Genomic DNA, 18,550 nt, shown 5'->3' with positions numbered 1-18,550 from the left:
GTTAAAGGTTATTGCTCAAACTAACAACTAAACATTCAGGACTCAAGGATAATGTAATGGCAAAGCAGGTTGCATATATGGTTAACTGCAATAGCCTCTATTAATACTAATTTAGCAAGAGCAAATTTATCTAAGTTAGCCCTGATAAAATGAGAAAACCGGATAATGCTCAGTTAAAGCAAGATATAATATTATTATAGATACAAAATATTACTAATACTGGCTGACAGTAAAAACAGGCTCACGAATTAACGCCCTATGCTATACATTACAAGAAAAATGGTAATAACACTTATAATCATATTATACAGCAGCTAGATGGCTGGAGACTTCCTGAGCACTCACAAAAATAATAATACACTATACAGGGGAGGACAGAGATGTGAACAAAATGAGGAGTAGATCTAAGTGGCAACTAATGCAGAGACTGAGCTCATTATATAGGAGGCCGGCAGAGCTTGATTCAACTTGTAAGAAGGACGCGCAAATGAAGGCGTAGGGGACAAAGAGTTGACAGTCCTGCTCTGAACAACAGAAAGAACGACTTACTCTACTATAAGGGGGAGAAGGGGGAAGTGAGGTAGAACACGCAAGCCTGGTCACTATGGAAGCCACGTGGCGAATCGTGATCAAACATGCAGCATACTGTACATTAGAATTATACAAAGGATGATGAAATCATAGGCTATGTAACAATATATATATATATATATATATATATATATATATATATATATATATATATATATATATATATATATATATATATATATATGTGTGTGTGTGTGTGTGTGTGTGTGTATTGTTATGAGGGTATAATATTACAGTGCACTCTTAATCGTTAATTAATCACTAAAAGGGGGCAGGGTAAAGTTCACAAGAAAACTAACTTACTTAACACTGTAAATACACACACCAAAGCAGAAACCAGGATTAGTTTTACAAAGGGGAATTCTTATAAAACTCAGAATACAAATATAAAACGAGTTATTTGTTTCCTAACCAGATTACAATCAGTGGAGGCTACGTCCATGATTATATGCATCTTCTTTTACACAACTTGGCCTAAAACTGCCGTCTGTCCACCATGAATCATATACTGTAAGAATACATTAGCCCTAGAATTTTATGGAAGTCACGAAGAAATATTATGGAAAGGACAAAGAGACCTATTATTATTATTATTATTATTATTATTATTATTTGTCATTCAGCAATGTGTTATTAGCTGCAGAGGGACGAAAACCTTAATTGTTTAGAGCAAAATGAGTATAGGTGCTGGTGACTCAGGGCCACAGATTGACTGGATCCACCACAGTACTTTGGAGTACCTCAAAAGAAAGGCCGAATGAACCTGCCTGATGGAGATTGTCCTCATTCGTATAGCCCCACTGTAAAATGCAAAGTAAATCGCTTAGGAACAGCGCCAGACACCCCTTATTATGCACGAAAATTCACCTTCAGGATTGAATGTGGAACAAGATGGCCAATAAGAGAAAGAAGGGAGGAGGGGGGGGAGGAGGAGGAGGAGGAGGAGGAGAAGGAGCAGCAGCAACAACAGCAGCAGCAGCAGCAGCAGCAATAGCAACAGCAGTAGTATCATCATCACCATCAGCAACAGCAGCAGTAGTATCAGCAACATCAGCAGTCGTAGCAGTAGCGCTACAGCATCAGGAGTAGCAACAGCAGTAGTAGTAGCAACAACAGCAGCTGAGGCAGCAGCAGTAGCAATACAAGCATCAGCATCAGCAGCAGCTGCAGCAGCAACAACAACAACAGGAGCTGCAGCAGCAACAGGATCGACGGGAGCAACAGCAGCATTACAGCAGCAAGTGTAGCAACAGCTGCAGTAGTAATTACAGCAGCAGCAGTAAAAGTAGCAGCAGCAGTATTAGCAGCAACAGCCGCTGCAGCTGTAGCAGCAGCAGTAGTAGCAGCAATACCAGCAGCAGAAACAATTGCAGTAACAGTAGCAGTTGCACTAGCAGCAACAACAGCAGCAGCAACAACAACAAGAGGAGCAGCAATCACTGCAGCAACAGCAGCAGCAAAAGCAGCAGCAGTGGTAGTTGCAGCAACGGAATTGGCAGCAGCAGACGTAGTAGCACCAGCAGAAGAAGAAGCAATAGCAGCAGCAGCTGTAGGAGCAGTAGCAGCAGCAGTAGTATTAGCAGCAGTAGCAGTATCAGCAGCAGCAGTAGCAGCAGCAGCAGGTGCAGCAGTAGCAGCAGCACCAGCATCAAAAGCAACAGCAGTAACAGTACCAGTAGCTGTAGCAGCAGCAACAGCTGCAGCATATGCAGTAGTAGCAGCACCACCAGCAACAAAAGCAATAGCAGTAACAGTACCAGTAGCTGTAGCAGCAGCAGCCACAGGAGCAGCAGTAGCAGCAGCAGTAGCAGCAACAGAAACAGCAGAAGTAGCAGCATTAACAGCAGCAACAGTAATAGTAGCAGTAGCAGCAGCATCAGTAGTAGCAGGCTTAGCAGCAGTGGTAGTAGCAGGAGCAGCAGGAGCAGCAGCAACAGGAGCAGCAGCAGCAGCAGTAGCAGCAGCAGTAGTAACAGCAACAGCAGCAGAAGCAGCAGCAGCAGCAGCAGCAGTAGTAGTAGTAGTAGCAGTTGTAGTAATAGTAGTAGTAGTAGTAGTAGTAGAAGTAGTAGTGGTGGTAGTAGTAGTAGTAGTAGTAGTAGTAGTAGTAGCTGCAGCAGCAGCAGCAGCAGTAATAGTAGTAGTAGTAGTGGTAGTAGTGGGATGCAGCAGTGAGTAGTAGCAGAAGCAGTAGTAGTAGTAGAAGCAGTAGTAGAAGTAGCAGTGAGGAGGATCGAAGGGTGTGTGCATGTGGGGGGGGGCAGGCTGCGTCAGACAGCAACGGCCTCAGTGCCTGGCTTGAATATGTAACCCCACAGTTTATTAAGCCTTGCACTACCACGGCTCGTGAGTTGTATAAAATTCCTTTGGCATGAGGAAATATCACATTATATGATGGAAACACAAATAAGATCGTCTGAGAGCAGGACGAATACAAATACCTGACGTTAGTAAGTATAAGATTGTCTGGTGAATGCAAGAGTATTATGAGCTGGCATACTGTAATGACTCAAACTTGACCTGAAATTTCACTCTTTCAGTCAGTTATAACATCATATTATCACTACTTTATGATGCTGGTCACGTAGGAGTGCCATGAAAAATGTGTATAGCAGTAGGAGTGCTATGGATAATATGTAGGGCTATGTGAAAATGGCGTAAAATGATGAAAATTCAGAACAAATTTTGATGGAAGCAAGAACTATTGTATCAAGAATACTGACTGGCGGTAAGGTGAATATAACTGTTAGTTGTTAGCATGACCAACAACCATCTGACAATAAAAGTATAATATCGTCTAGAAGATGCAAGTTTATATTACCTGGAAGTACCCAAAATAAAATCATATGGCAGAATAAGATATAAAACCCTTTAAGAAGAGCCCAGAAGACTTGGTGAAGCGACAGGCCTAACTACTAAGACAAGATAGTGATATTAGAGGTGCCCAGCAGAAAACTATTACTATTGGCTAAAGGATATGGGTAGGATGCCGTATAACGTACTTCAGATGTGTTGGAATAGAAGAACTGTAGGCTTCTATATCAAGCTGGTTAATATACTCTAAAATTTTTCCCTTTGAAATGAAGAATGAACGACTTTAAATGACATATTCTTTGACGAAATCGAAAATCTTCATATGATGCTGACATACGTGAATTCAAATCGGCTGCCTGGATAATTTTCGGGAAAATATTTACCTGAAAGGAAGAAAGATAAACTGGGAATGCACCCCCCCCCCTTTAAAATCAATATCATAACACGTGAATTGGATAACCGGCACTGTGCAATCGCCATTTTACAATTTCGTTTTACGTCACTGTCGGTAAATCCCATTCAGTTCTTAATAAAGTGTATCAGAATAGACATTCATACAAAGTAGGAACTGGGTTATTTAAGATCGAGGGGACTTTCGATTATGATAGACCTCTGACTAAAAGCTATGAATGGCAAATGTGAAGCTGAATGGATGGAAAAGATGTTCGAAAGTGATGGCATGCAAGGGTCAGACAGTGCTGGCAAAAGTTTAGGTTTGAAATGCCTGGTCGAAATGTTTCCCACACAGACTGACAGCCGCTTCCTGACACCAACGTAATAGGCGACGATAACATGATACTAGCTAGTATGCTTGGCGTAGACCAGCCACCAAATGCAGCATCATACTGAAATGCTGAATGACTACAGAATTTGGTTAAATACAGATAGAGATGGGGTGGATGAGAGTGTGTTTGTCTGCCTGTTTGTCTATCGTCTATGAAAATCAAGGGGGTGCATTTAGAATTCTTTTAACGGCTCTGACAGGTGTAACATTTTACGACGAATTAAAACGTTTTAAACGTGAGCTGTACATTACATAATCTAAAGTGGCTCCTCTGATGCCCAAGATTATAATTAATCATAAATACTCAGCATGATGTAAAGGTGGTAACCAATTACCATTGAACGGTTCATTTCTAACCTTTCTTAGCTACAGTGGGTCGGATGGGTAGACGGACTGGTGAGATGGCTGGTTTGGGTTAGTGGGTGGATGGGTAGTGGGAAAATAGGTCCATGTCAGGAATACTTCTTGGGGAAATGGACCCAAGGATAAAAAGGGAACTCAAGGACCTAAATTCACAAGGAGTGGCCATCCAGCGTCCCAGGCAATGTACGATCATAGTGTTTTACATAGGCAATGCTGAGTACCCCTTTTAGTATATATATATATATATATATATATATATATATATATATATATATATATATATATATATATATATATATATATATATATATATATATATATATATATATATATATATATATATATATATATATATATATATTATGGTTCTAGGAAGGCAGCAACTGGAGATAAGGACATACATTATATTAGGTTTCCCTTTTTTGGTCATGTCAGTTATAATATTGGAAACCAGCTTTGGAAAATAATGAACTGGGACTATACTCAAATCTCAGTTAGATTTGTATTTGTAAACCCTTTTACTGTAGGTTCATTTTCTCGATGCAAAGATAATATACCAAAGCCACTGTGTTCAAACATAGTATATTATTTTATACACCTGTTCTAGCTGTACAGCTAGATTTATTGGGAGTTCAATTAGGAACCTCAAAAATCGTGTGTCCGAACACAGTGGCTTGTCTCATAGAACATCTTTGCCACTGTCTAACCCAACTTTGTCAGATACAGTAGTAGGAATCATTGCTTCGATATGGCCCATACTTGAAATATGGATAATTTCAATATTTTACATAGTAGTAATGATAGAATGGAACTGCTAAATTTGGAATCTTTGTACATTCACAAACTTAAGCCTTCATTAAATAACTATGAATCATCAACTACGTTGTATACCTTAAAGTTAAAATATTGGTTTATTACAATGAATCAGCTTTTTGATACTTGGTTCATTGATTGTTTCCTTGGTTCTTTTGCTTCACACTGGACTATTGATGTCTTAGAAGCTTCATGATACTTTTCTCTAGGATTGACTGTGTTCACGATTTTCAGTCAATGCTGCCGACTCACCGAGGCAACAATCTCATTTTTATTCCTTGAGTTTGTTTTACTTATGAAAGTAGTTTTACCTTTTGGTTGTATTCACAGAAATCAGTCATTGCTACATGCTTCATTTGGTATCATTTTTTCATATGTAAATATTTCATCATTTAATATAAACTGCAATGTGTGTTTTTAACTGTTTCTAGGCCTGAAGATGGGATATGTTTTCCCGAAACTAGTCACCTGTAATAAAGATGAACTGGTAAATCACCTGTCCCTGCCACAGATTTATGATAATGAAGTGACTTGTAAGGGATGTTACTACCCGAACTGATGCTGGGGATATTGGATGACACTTGACGAATCCAGGTATTGTGATGAGTTAGGACCAGATGGTAAGTCTGCTGCCCAAAATGTGGCTCGCAAATTGAAAAATTTATCTTGTCCTGGAGGTTTAACTGTCCCCGGTTCGTCTCAGAGTCTTTCCGGGTTAGTTAGCCTACCTATCACTAGGTCTGTGCTAAAGAACGCCATCACCAGGGAGTAGAACGGGATCCTTGTGAGAAGACATCCTGTAAGCCTGCCATTACTGTTGTTGCTGCACTGGGGCTTCCTTCATCAATCCTGGAGTTGTCATTGTCCATGACACAGGAAGTATTGCTGTTGCTGTCATTTTCGAAGCTGAAGGAGTCAAAACAAAAGCTTTAGTGGCCGTGGGACTTTTGAAGACCTTGTTACGTGTGTGCTCTCCGTGCTACAGAGAAAAAATGTTTATTCTTAGCCGTTGGTATGGTGAAGCGTTGTGTGTGGAGAGAGGCAGATCCCCCCTGGTGTATAAATGGAAATAAGTAAAAAAGTTGAATATAGCTAATTTTAGCACTGAGAAGAAATGAGTAAGTATAATTTTACATACTTGATACAGATCGTAGAGGTGTGTCGATACAAAAGTCGATCTCGGAAGAAAAATGCAGGGTTGATTGAAGATCTCTTGATAATTCTAGTGCTGTGTTGATGGACGATATTACTCAGGAAATGCCATGGCCTGGTGCTTGTGGTGGTTAACAGCTGTCCCAGGCAAACCTCAGCATAGAACGTCGAATTTCTAACTCAATACTGTGGAAATAAATGAGTATGAGTAGGAGCTATGTGAAGAGTGAGTAATGAGTAGTGGGTGAGAAGTGCCTGGTGTCAGTCACACGTTGCTTGGCGTGGCAAACTCGCGTTGTGATGTCATCTCAGCACATGGTGACGTCGGCTTCCGACACTGGTAGCTGTGGTGAATACTGAGTAGCGATGCTTAAGCTGGGTGAAGAAAGGTGAGTAAGTCGCGTTATAAATGTGGCTCAGGTGTTACGTGTCTTGACCTCTTCACTCCTGCGTCAGCAGTGGAGGTTGAGTGGATGTAGCAGAGAGAGGAGGGTGAGGTCTGGTTGTTGTGAGTTGTGAGTCGTATCTCACTCTTCGTTTGTTTGTTTTGTTTTTTCTTTCTTTATGTATTCTCGGTCCTTTTTTCTTGTGATTTACTCATTGTAGGATGAAGACTGCCGCTACTTGTAGGTGCGTGTAAAAGATTATACAGACGACTCGTAGAGTTGTTACTTGTAGTTGATTGTAGATGGTTGTAGTTCGTTGGTTCGTCGTAGAAATTTCAAGATTGTTTGTATCAGTACTTTGTTAAACTACTTGCAAGGCGTCCTGTGACCTCTTCACCTCTACATCAGCTTGATGATCGGGGAGACGGAGGGGGCTGGTTGGAAAGAATACTGTCAGGAGCTGGTTGTGAGTTGTTGGTTGTGAGAGGTATTTTTTTGTTTTCAATCTTGATGTTTTGTAGGAATTCACTGTTGATTCGTAGACGAGGTTCGTATACGTTCGCTGCTACCAAATGTCATAAAAAGACTTTGTAGTTACTTGTAGAGAAGTTATATATATTAGACTTGTGGACGAGCGGTTGTTATACTTGAGTTGTTTGTAAGTAGATAATCTTGGTTCCCACATGTCATGCAATGACAGGAGAGGTAAAGAAGAGTATGGGACTATTTTTATTTGTCTTGGAAATATTAACGAAGTCTCTTACGAGTACACACGAGTGAGTATAAGTAGAGTTCCGTTAGCTACCTCCCTGTCTCGCTCTCTCTCTCTCTTCCAAGTTGCTAAGCCTTCCTCCCTACTACCTGCCGATTCTATGGCTTTTCTCCTTCTGAGCTCTTTTTCCTAAATTCTGGTGAAACAGGGGTCGTGTCACGTGTGTTACACTGTGGTTGGAAAGTTCCAGAAACCTGTGTGTGAGTATATGTGTATGTCACTAGGCTTTGTTCTCCTGCTGTTTCGCTGACAAACTAACTGCATCATCTCCTGACATTGCTACTTCCTAATCTGTCGTCAGCTTTTCCTCAGTTTAACTTGCAAGATCATTTCCCATTCCCAGGCTTGCATAGAGCTGTCTATCTGTCTATTTATCTGTCTATCTATTATGATTTGTAAATATAATATGGACTCATAACACATCCCTGTCTTCGTAAAATTAATTGGATCCTGGGGAGGGTTTTTGGTGTCCCGATTTACTATGATCCATTACAATAAATCCTTTAATGCCTGGTCCACATTGCTTGGGAGTAATATGAGTTTTTCTCTGCTTTTGTGTTTTCTTCTTGTTTCTGGATCATGACAAAACCCTTCACGATGACGTGAAATGGAATGAGGATGACGGTGATGATGATGATAATTATATTATTCCCATCTCGTCATCAGCTTTAAGTTGTTTTTATTTCATGTTTACCGTGGAAGTGCGGACAGCCTATTGCTTCTTGACGTTCAGTAACAGGTGTTTTCTTTTTGCAAAGGATAAATACATTCGTCCAGTGATAAAAAGGAAAAAAGGTCATTGCAGAGGTGAATACGGGGTAGTCAGTTAAGAACGTTCATCTATTACTCCGTTGAGCGATTTCCCTTGTGTTACGGGGACGGCTGATTCAGTGTTATCAATGTCAGTTCGTCATCATATTTTGTTCATCTCCTATTCCCACTGACACACCCACAGCCACTTAAAGCACAATGATCCGTCCCCGCAACACATAAGGTACTACTGGCTGCCTTTCTAGTGGAGGTCTATTTATAGACCACACGGTACAATTGCTTGCTGACACCAGGAATTAATTTCTATTTAGCTAGAAACTGAATTGAATGTGATAGATATAATCCATATTTCTCATATGGGAATAATCATTGCTGTATCTGGTTGGCATCTCTTCTTGTTATATTGCCCCAGTACCAGTAATTTAGATAATGCTTCTGGATTAACCCTAATGCATTCTTATCATATTTCGTCCCGTTTAATCTCTCTTTGTCATCAATAATCTTCTCTTTAACATCAACTTCTCGTATGGAAATGGATTTGTTTGATGTCTTGTACATAATTTCAAGATTACTCCGACCTCCTTGAATTTTGATTTCTGACTTGAACATCGCTTTTTATTATTCCTAATGTAGAATCATAAATAACAGACCACGAAGCACAAAGCCATTTTATTCTAACCATATGGCACCGAATCACTACATTGACGAGGAGCCTCCGCGTGGTGGTCCTGAGCACCCTGGGCGAAGCACCTGCAGCGACGACCCGGGAACCACACCTTCTCATATTTCCCTGCACTTCGCCGTGGATGTACCCTGGTCTAACTCTGGTGAGGCGCTGTCTACCGCAAGAGGACGTTAGATCCCTTCACGGTGTAGGTCCTGTACTTCACGTGTAGGACGACCCCACATAATCAGTAGATTACTTGTGTTTGATGGGTCTGCTCGGCCAGACATACTGGGATTAAACAACAACAACAAAAACAACACATTCTCTTAGTCAGACGTCTTAATTTGTTCTTGCTGTCTACAGGTAATTTTATTCAGCATTATGGTAGAGTTTGGAAATAACATCTTCACCACCAGTAACATTCCCTGAAGTGCATTAAATCGACTGAGGCAACAAGTAAAGCAACATTGCAGCATCTCCCTCAGTGGGTTAAAATATATCAATAACGAGTTAATACACACTACCTTGTTCTCCGCTCGTGTTATCATAATTTTCTAAGTCTTGGTTCCCTTTCTCTGTTCGATACTTGTATTTGCTGGAATTAATTGCTTTCCAGGTTATGAAGGAAGCTGGCATGGACGTTAACTTCTTCTCTATGCTGACGTCATTCATCTTTTTTAAGTTTTTCCAGACTAATATACTGCTCGAGCTGAAGAGAGTAGATACAGCCTTCATTGGCCCATCCGAGAGAGAGAGAGAGAGAGAGAGAGAGAGAGAGAGAGAGAGAGATCCTTCAAAGATTTAACAAAATTATTTAAAACAAGCTAGAATAAAAGAGAGTAGGACTGCAAACATTACCACGGCGAGGCAGGATATTACTTCCACAAAACAAGTGATCATTCTGACCATCCCATCTGCAAAAGAAGGCAAAATCTATAGACGTGTGGTGCTACATACAACATAATAGGTATTTTTATACTTTGACCTCTAATCGCACAAAAAACTTTACAGGACTAAATAAAATACAATAGGGTGTATCTGCTCGTATTTTCCCGGGAACAAATAACTAAGTCTGATATGAACTGGAGAAGAAATAAAAAGGCGACGAATTGAAAAGTATTTAGAAAAAAAAATAAATAACCTGAATCAATACATTATGGTTTCCACCAGTGTGGAGGCCATAAGAATGCAACACCTGACTCAAAACATTACGAGCAGTGTAGAGAAATAGGAATTTCATTGTGGAAGAGAAGAATGTACCGTAAGAGGAGGAATCTTCATTCGGCAGACATTGTGGTCTCTGTATTTATGGAGGGAAGGGTGAGGTAAGAAAAAAATCGAGAATAGATAAGAGTAAAGAAATAGCAATATGATTAAGCAGAGAAACTCGAAAATATGGCACTATTTCGAACGAGCTGTCTCCACACACACACACACACACACACACACACACACACACACACACACACACACACACACACACACACACACACACACACACACACACACACACACACACACACACACACACACACACACACACACACACACACACACACACACACACACACATTCCGCATACTGCAGCGTGGTAATGTGATGGCTTCACTTGAAAATGTTAACGAAGTGCTGAATATTTAATGGGTTCATTACCGTTTCATGTTATTACCCCGTCCCCGCCCAGGAGGGGCTCGGGGACGGGTATTGGTTTCACTCGGTTTGTCTGTCTGTCTGTTTGTTTGTTTGTATGTCTGTCTGTGTTCGTTAACAACTTTACGAGATAAATACTAGTGCGATTTTTACTATACTTGCAAGGATGATGGGCTTTGACCTTCTGATCACCTGATTATATGCTGAGCCAACTTGGGCCAAGATCCAGGCTGTAGGCCAAAAAATAATAATAATAATAAAATAAAATAAAATAAATGTCATAACTCCCTGCAAATTCGTCATGTCGACATGAAACCAAAACCTAAAGATGCCTCTTTTAAATCTGCATCCTATAGCATGCCTCATTACATGACGGGGGTCATCCCCCCAGTTAGCGGTAGGTAGGTCAATGTCAGGTGGGTCGGACCCAAAAGTTCATATGGGCATAAAACTGTAATTATTCACCCGATTTACTCCACATTTGATATGTGATATCTTTTACTAGATACCGTATCCTTTTGTGCTCATACGTCATTACCAGAATGACTGCCTGGGATTGGTTTGCTGTGCCTTGGCACCGCTTCTTGTCATTGTGTAGCTGGTTAAGTATTACTGTATATCCCCCCCCAAAAAAAAAGAAAAAAATGCTTCTCTTTTAAACGTCAGTGAAATACATTACAAATTTCCATTGCCATTTTAATAGGCTAAAATGAAGTAATGACACAGATAATCTCCTTTTGCTCGAGTATATTCCAGCACTTAATTCCAAAGAACGACGGACGATTTTACTCAACGTGGAACGGATAAAGTACTCTGTAACTGTTAATATTATATTCATAAAAGTCTCAAAGGTTCATAAAATTTGAGCTTTGTACTTCAGGTAACGACAGACGTTTTTGTTCAACGTTCACTAAATTTCAGGTCTTCACGTTCGGTCACTGAACACTGTCATCTCCAAATCAGGCCTGTCAGGTTTCAAAATCTGATAAATTTCTCTTCTCAAACGGTCGCTTAAGTAATGATGTGTCCTTTTATGTACGCGTTGATAAATATAAGGTTTCAAGCTGAAATTTAAATGAGCTTAGCGATGTATTTCTGTTTTAAGAACTGCACGTCAGCGGTGTAAAGATACAAACGATTAAGCTAAGTGTGCTCTAGGATTAACTCATTTTGTATATATCCACCAGGAAGAAAAAAGCAAGGAAATTCCCGTCCGCTTTCATGTATTCACATCTCCGCTGAAAATGTGAATATGCGATAGCGCTCACCAAATTTGGCGTTCCTTTTACCTTGTGAATATCTGCATATTTATGAATTACCTGGAGAGAGAGAGAGAGAGAGAGAGAATAAGAAGGTATAATATGGAAAATACATCACTAGGGAAGTTTTGCTGAAACCAGTCACATTCCAGGAAACGAACCACCAGGACCAACCAGCAACACCCACCGAGACAAATACAGTATTGTAGACAGACATTCTCCACATAATCCCCTTTCCGCCAGCGTAGGAGGTTCCCTGGCACCATTTCCTCGTAATTTGCAAGTTGCATATTCACGTTGTGTACAGTATTATTATGCATACTATTTCGGTATCATAAGGACAAAATTAAAATACAAGAACACATTCGGGAATGGGTGATTAATACATATAAAAATACTAATGAAAACATACTAAACAGCTTCATGATCGATATAGAACGTGTCAAAAATAATCATCGCTGCATGAGGATAAAATGAGAAGAAAAAAAAAGTCAAGAACAAACAACTATAACCAAATTACAAGGTGATACATCCATGCAAGCTCCTGCTGAGTTAGTGTAAATGCGACAGATAAGGGTATAGTTACAACATTACAGTATATATCTGAGTATATTTCCGATATCGTCATGAGGGTTTAACGTTAACCAGTTTTAACCTGATAGTCTTGAAATGAACCAGTCTCATAAATGTATGTAAAACGTAACAAATGAAAAAAATCAACAAAATATGCGCAGATAGTTTTACTTGCTAGGAGATTACTGATATCGATGGCATGAATAATGTGTGTGTTACTCTTACCCATTTCACTGGACGTCCTGCTTCATAGTTTGTCTAACTTTCGTGCTCCTTCATTGTTTCTGGATCTACATCACTTCATCTTTCTTTTGGAATCAGGACTGCAAAGATAATAACATTGCTTGGGTGTAGATTCGGCTAAATAACTCTCCTCCTCTGACTGGCTCCCTTCAACCTCCATCTCTTCGCCGCACTGTTGCATCTTTATCTCATTTCGATCGCTAATTCAATGGTCACTGCTCCTCTGAACTGTCTGCTTGCATCCCTCCACCTCAGCGACAGGCGCGTAGCACCCATCTCGCAACAAACTCACAACGCTTTTCTGTCCAACCCTTTAATGCAAGAGTTAACCGTTACTCCCAGTCCTTCATTTATGCAACAGGTGATCCATGGAACTGTCTCCCTATGACTGTATTTCCTACTTCTCATGATCTCCAGTCTTTCAAACGCAGTGTGTCCAGGCATCTCGAAATGAACGGATCTTGAATTTGGCGCTTTTTAGTATTGTTTTTGTTTGTTTCTTGAAAGGAACGGTTTGCAGGCTCCTGGCCTTTGGTTCCTTCTTCCCTGCATTTATATATATATATATATATATATATATATATATATATATATATATATATATATATATATATATATGTGTGTGTGTGTGTGTGTGTAGTAGTGGTAGGTAGGGGCGCTCACCATCCACTCACTTGATGTAGTGCTGCTCTCAGGTGTCTGCCCTATCCTCTCCTCCATCCTTCTTTCCTTCCTTCCTTTTCTGTCTTTGTTTCCTTCATTCTTTCCTCGTCCTTCTGCCTACGGGTGACCTTACACTCCTATTTCTGTCTTTCTTTCCTTCATTCTTTCCTCTTCGCTCTGCCTGTGGGTGACTCTGTAGTAACAAGTCAAATGGTTTCCTGTACACCAGGAAGCCATTTACTACGCTGGGTGGTAACCATATAGTCAAATTATGGCGCCTAGTTGTTTAGTGGGTAATTAAGGCGCTCTAATCGGATTGAGCCGGTGAAGGTTTATATCCAAGGAGCAGCTGAGGTTTATTTTTCACGTAATGCCACTCAGGGATGAGTGAGGTTGGTCACTTTCATCTTAAATGTCATTACCAACTTTCCTAGCCCCTGGCTCCTACGATCCTCATGGGGCAAAGTAGGATTGGATGATGTATATATATATATATATATATATATATATATATATATATATATATATATATATATATATATATATATAATTGCAAATAGTATTAAGTAAATATTATCCAATTTTATCTTACCGCATCCTGGGCGTCAGGACTCTGGGCTGGGCTACGTAGTACAGACGTTTAAGGGAAGAAGTAACGAAAATTAAGAAAGGAAATATTCCTGAGGATCCTCAATAGACGGAAATACAGTCCATGAAACATGCTTCTTTACACTACCGAATTTCGACGGGTAGTGGCAGTGGTCATGTGGTCTCAAGGGATCTGGCAATGAAGGGCTGGCCGGGGAGTGTGTAGGAAGAGATGCAATATACCGGTCAGGCTGGGGACATTGGTTACTGGATTTTGGGAATTGGATTCAGGATAACTAACAGATATTAATTCCTCCACTTCAGTGACATAAAATTAGGCTAGTCTGTGAACATTTAGATTATTTTCTTCATTTAAAAGGGAAAGTCTCGTTTTGACTGGGTTAATGAATCTCACATCTCACTTGTCAAGTTCAAGTAATCGACCATATGAAAAACCTTGGATACAGCAAGAATATATTACATCCTTAGGCTGATGTGATAAATTAGCCTAAAAACTAATAAAATGAAATTGTATGTGTAAACCGATTCTTATCAATATTTCCTGGTTCCTTACATTGCTAGGTTAGTCCTTTCAGTTCAGTGTCATAACTCTAAAAATTTATTATTTTTACTTCCAGACGCTTGTATCTAGTTGGATATTTCTCAAACAAGAACGGCAAAATACAGCCTTCAGGAATCCCTTCACATGATCGGGTCTTCTAAGCTGAATAAATATCTCATGATGGCAACAAGAATGAAATTACAAAAATACATGCTCGAGCTGAAATTTTTGAAGTAAAAAAGTGACATTATTACTCCCTCAATCACCGGGTAATATATGGATGTAGAGAGAAGTGTGGGATTATTTTCCAGGTAACGCCAGCAAACAGTGAGTATAGGAGTATGAGGGAGTTAAGATTGTTACCATTGGCCCTTTCATGGTTGAAACAACTCTAGTATACTACTCCCACCAAAATTAGATGATTTAAGTCAGCTGAGAGTGAGTTGTGGCAGCCTGTGAATATCTGACTTTATTATTAGCCTCCTCTCACTCACCACAAATCTAGTACTCCATTCCTACCGACGTCAGATGGCATAGCCTTGGGCATGACGTAGAAGCCCGAGAGTGTGAAGCCCTTTTGAACAAGAAATTAACGATAAAAAAAAAAAATGAGATAACGGGTTTATGCAGACTGTTAGTATGTCAGTATGAAAGACCTTCGCCATGGTGAATACTAACCACCGAGAGATAGCAGGAATAAAATAAAAACACCCGTACTGAAATAGTTATGGCAGGGGAACTAAACTGATCGCCGCTAACACACTTGATATATTGAACTGTGAATTAAGTGTTCAGATAAGGGAAATGGGAACCTTGAAATAACAGAGGGCTCAGTCTTAGTACATGCTATATGAAATGTAAGGGAGACCATTTTCGCTTACAGGTCGTCAGTAACTGTACCTCCGTTCCGACTAAGAATGAGATCCATGTTGATATACTATTTATTAATGAATAATATGCCTACCATTAATCTCTCAAATTTTCACATGGTTTACCCAGTACATCCTTTTTCTTTTTTTTCTGGTAATATACTTTTTCACATCTCGGCTCTGGCAAAAGCTTATCTGCCTTCGTCTAAATCCGAGTCTGGGGAATGTGTGAGATAATTTAAGAGCTTCTTAATGACTCTATACACTTACTCCTTCAATACTGATGCTTCGTTTTAATGGCATTCTTGCTATCATATTATTTTATTAGTTGACAACCTTCTTAATCTGGAGATATTAGATACGGCCTTAACCCCTTTAGCAAGACGAAACTGTTTAGAAGAAAGAAATAGTAGGCAATAAAACATGCCATCTGATTCAAGGGATTAATACAGATTTGCCGAATATTAACCCATTTACTACAAGGCGTCTTTAGAAAACTGAGTAAATTGAGTGAAAGTAGCAAGAACATAAGTAAAAAGATGTCATTTTACCAAACGAATTAACAAAGACTTCCTTTAATCCCCTCCCCCTTCAGTCACTCAAGTCTCCAAGGCCAAAAGGGATTTACGATGTTATCTATCTATCTATCTATTGCCAGACGCCTCAATCCCGTTTGGGGTGGCCACAAACAAATCGCCTCCAAGTGGCCCTGTCCACCGCCATTTCACTGCCCTGCTTGCTCCCAACTCACAGCCCTTTCTCTCATATACCTCTCCACCCCATCCCTCCATCTCATCCTCGGCCTCCCCCTCCCACTTCCCCCCTCCACCTCACTCACATACACTCTCTTCGTCAGTCTTTCACCCTCCATCCTCTCCACATGGCCAAACCACCTCAGTGTGTTCCTCATAACGCTTCCTATCACATCCACATCCACACCACAACGCTCCTTTATATCCTCATTCGTCAGCCTGTCTCTCCACGTGACTCCACAGGCTTCTCTTAAATAACTCATTTCCACTGCTCTCACTCTTGACTTGTGTCCCTCCAACAATGTCAAAGCTTCACTTCCGTACGTTAGAGTTGGTATCACAATACTGTCATGTAGTAACTCTTTCACTTCCATGCTCACTTCCCTGTTTCTTATCACTGCTTTCAAAGAACCAGCAACCTTTCTTCCCTGCTGTACCCTTTCAAGCACTTCACCCTCCAAACCTCCATCCTTACTCATCACACTACCCAAGTACTTAAACGTACTCACATTTTCCAATTCCTCACCATCCAACCTCGCAGTAAATTCACTAACTTCACCTCTCTCAAAGACCATCACTTTACTCTTCCCTACATTCACCTTTAGATTCCGTTTCCTACACACATTCCCAAACTCATCCACCAAGCCTTGCAGCTCCCCTTCGTCTTCACTCAACAACACAGTATCATCTGCAAACAACAGTACAGGGGGTTTCCAAACACTATCCTCTCTCACCAGGGCCACTCCAACATCCACTACCCTACCTTGTACCTCTTTTATTACCCCATCCATATACAGATTGAACAACCATGGAGACATGACACATCCCTGTTTCAAACCAACTTTCAAAGAGAAAAATTCACTTAGTTCACCATCCACACGCACTGCAGCCTTCGCAACATCGTACATACTCTTCACAGCATTCAACAGCTTCCCATCTACTCCATAAATTCTTAACACTTTCCACAATCCTTGTCTATCCACCCTGTCATATGCTTTCTCCAAATCCATGAAAGCCACATACAACTTCTTTCCCTTCTCTAGAAACTTTTCCAATAAAGATCTAAGAATGAATATCTGATCTACACAACCTCTTCCCTTCCTAAAGCCTCCCTGTTCTTCTCCAACTAATTTCTCTGTTCTTTCTCTAACTCTGTCTATAAGTATCCTACCATACACTTTTCCTATTATACTAAGAAGACAAATGCCCCTATGATTACCACACACTTCTTTTTCCCCTTTTTCTTTGTACAAGGGAATAATTATACCTGATTTCCAATCCTCTGGGACTCTACCTTCCTCCCAGGCCAATCTGCACATCTTCCACATCCATTCTACTACTATCTCTCCCCCATGCTTCAGCATTTCACCACACACTCCATCAATTCCTGGGGCTTTCCCCGATTTAACTTTCTTCATTGCTTCCACAACTTCTATCCTACTGATTTCTTCCTGTCTTCTCTCCTCCGTCCTTCTCCCAGCCATTCCCCAGCCACTTATACTCGCATTACTTCCATCCTCTACGTTCAACAATTCCCTAAAGTGTTCTCTCCATCTGCTCGCTTTTTCTCCCTTCTCCACTAGTAATCTACCATTTTTATCTTTCACTCCCCTGCTAACTTCACTTCCACCCTGTCTTACTCTTTTCACTTCTCTCCAGAACATTTTCTTACAGTCCCTCCACTTTACACTCAATTTCCTTCCAAATTCCTCATCCACTCTCTTCTTACTCTCTTTTACTAATCTTTTCACCTCTCTCTTTCTTTCCACATATAACTCTCTCTTCCGCCTCTCAACTTCTTCCATGCCCCTATTTCTCATCCATTCATTGTATGCTTTCTTCTTTTCTGCCACAGCCTGTTTCACCTCTTCAGTCCACCACGCTGTTCCTTGCACCCCCCTCCGTCTTCTCTTCCTTCCACACACCACATCACATGCTGCACATATTTCTTCTGTAAATATCTTACACACCTTCCACGTCCCCCATCTGCTCCAATTCATATTTGCCCAATCGTTCCTCCACTTCTCTCTTATACTCTGCCTTTTTCTCATCCTCTTGTAACCTTTCCAATCTCCTTGCAACTACTCCTTCCTCTCGTCTTTCCCTTCTTCTATTCTTCCATCTTACTTGCATTCTAATTCTGGCCACCACCAAGTAGTGGTCAGAAAGTCCACTCCCCCAACCTCTATACACTCTTGCATCCTTTACACTTCTTCGCATCCTTTCATCCACACACACATAATCAATCATTGCCTTCCTTTCATTCAGTTCACCACCC

Source organism: Coenobita brevimanus, chromosome 79 (assembly GCF_032717465.1).
Source record: "Coenobita brevimanus isolate Jiangsu-jjx chromosome 79, ASM3271746v2, whole genome shotgun sequence".
NCBI lineage: Eukaryota > Metazoa > Arthropoda > Malacostraca > Decapoda > Coenobitidae > Coenobita > Coenobita brevimanus.
The sequence above is the reverse complement of the archived record's forward strand: the minus strand, read 5'-3'. Positions refer to the sequence as shown.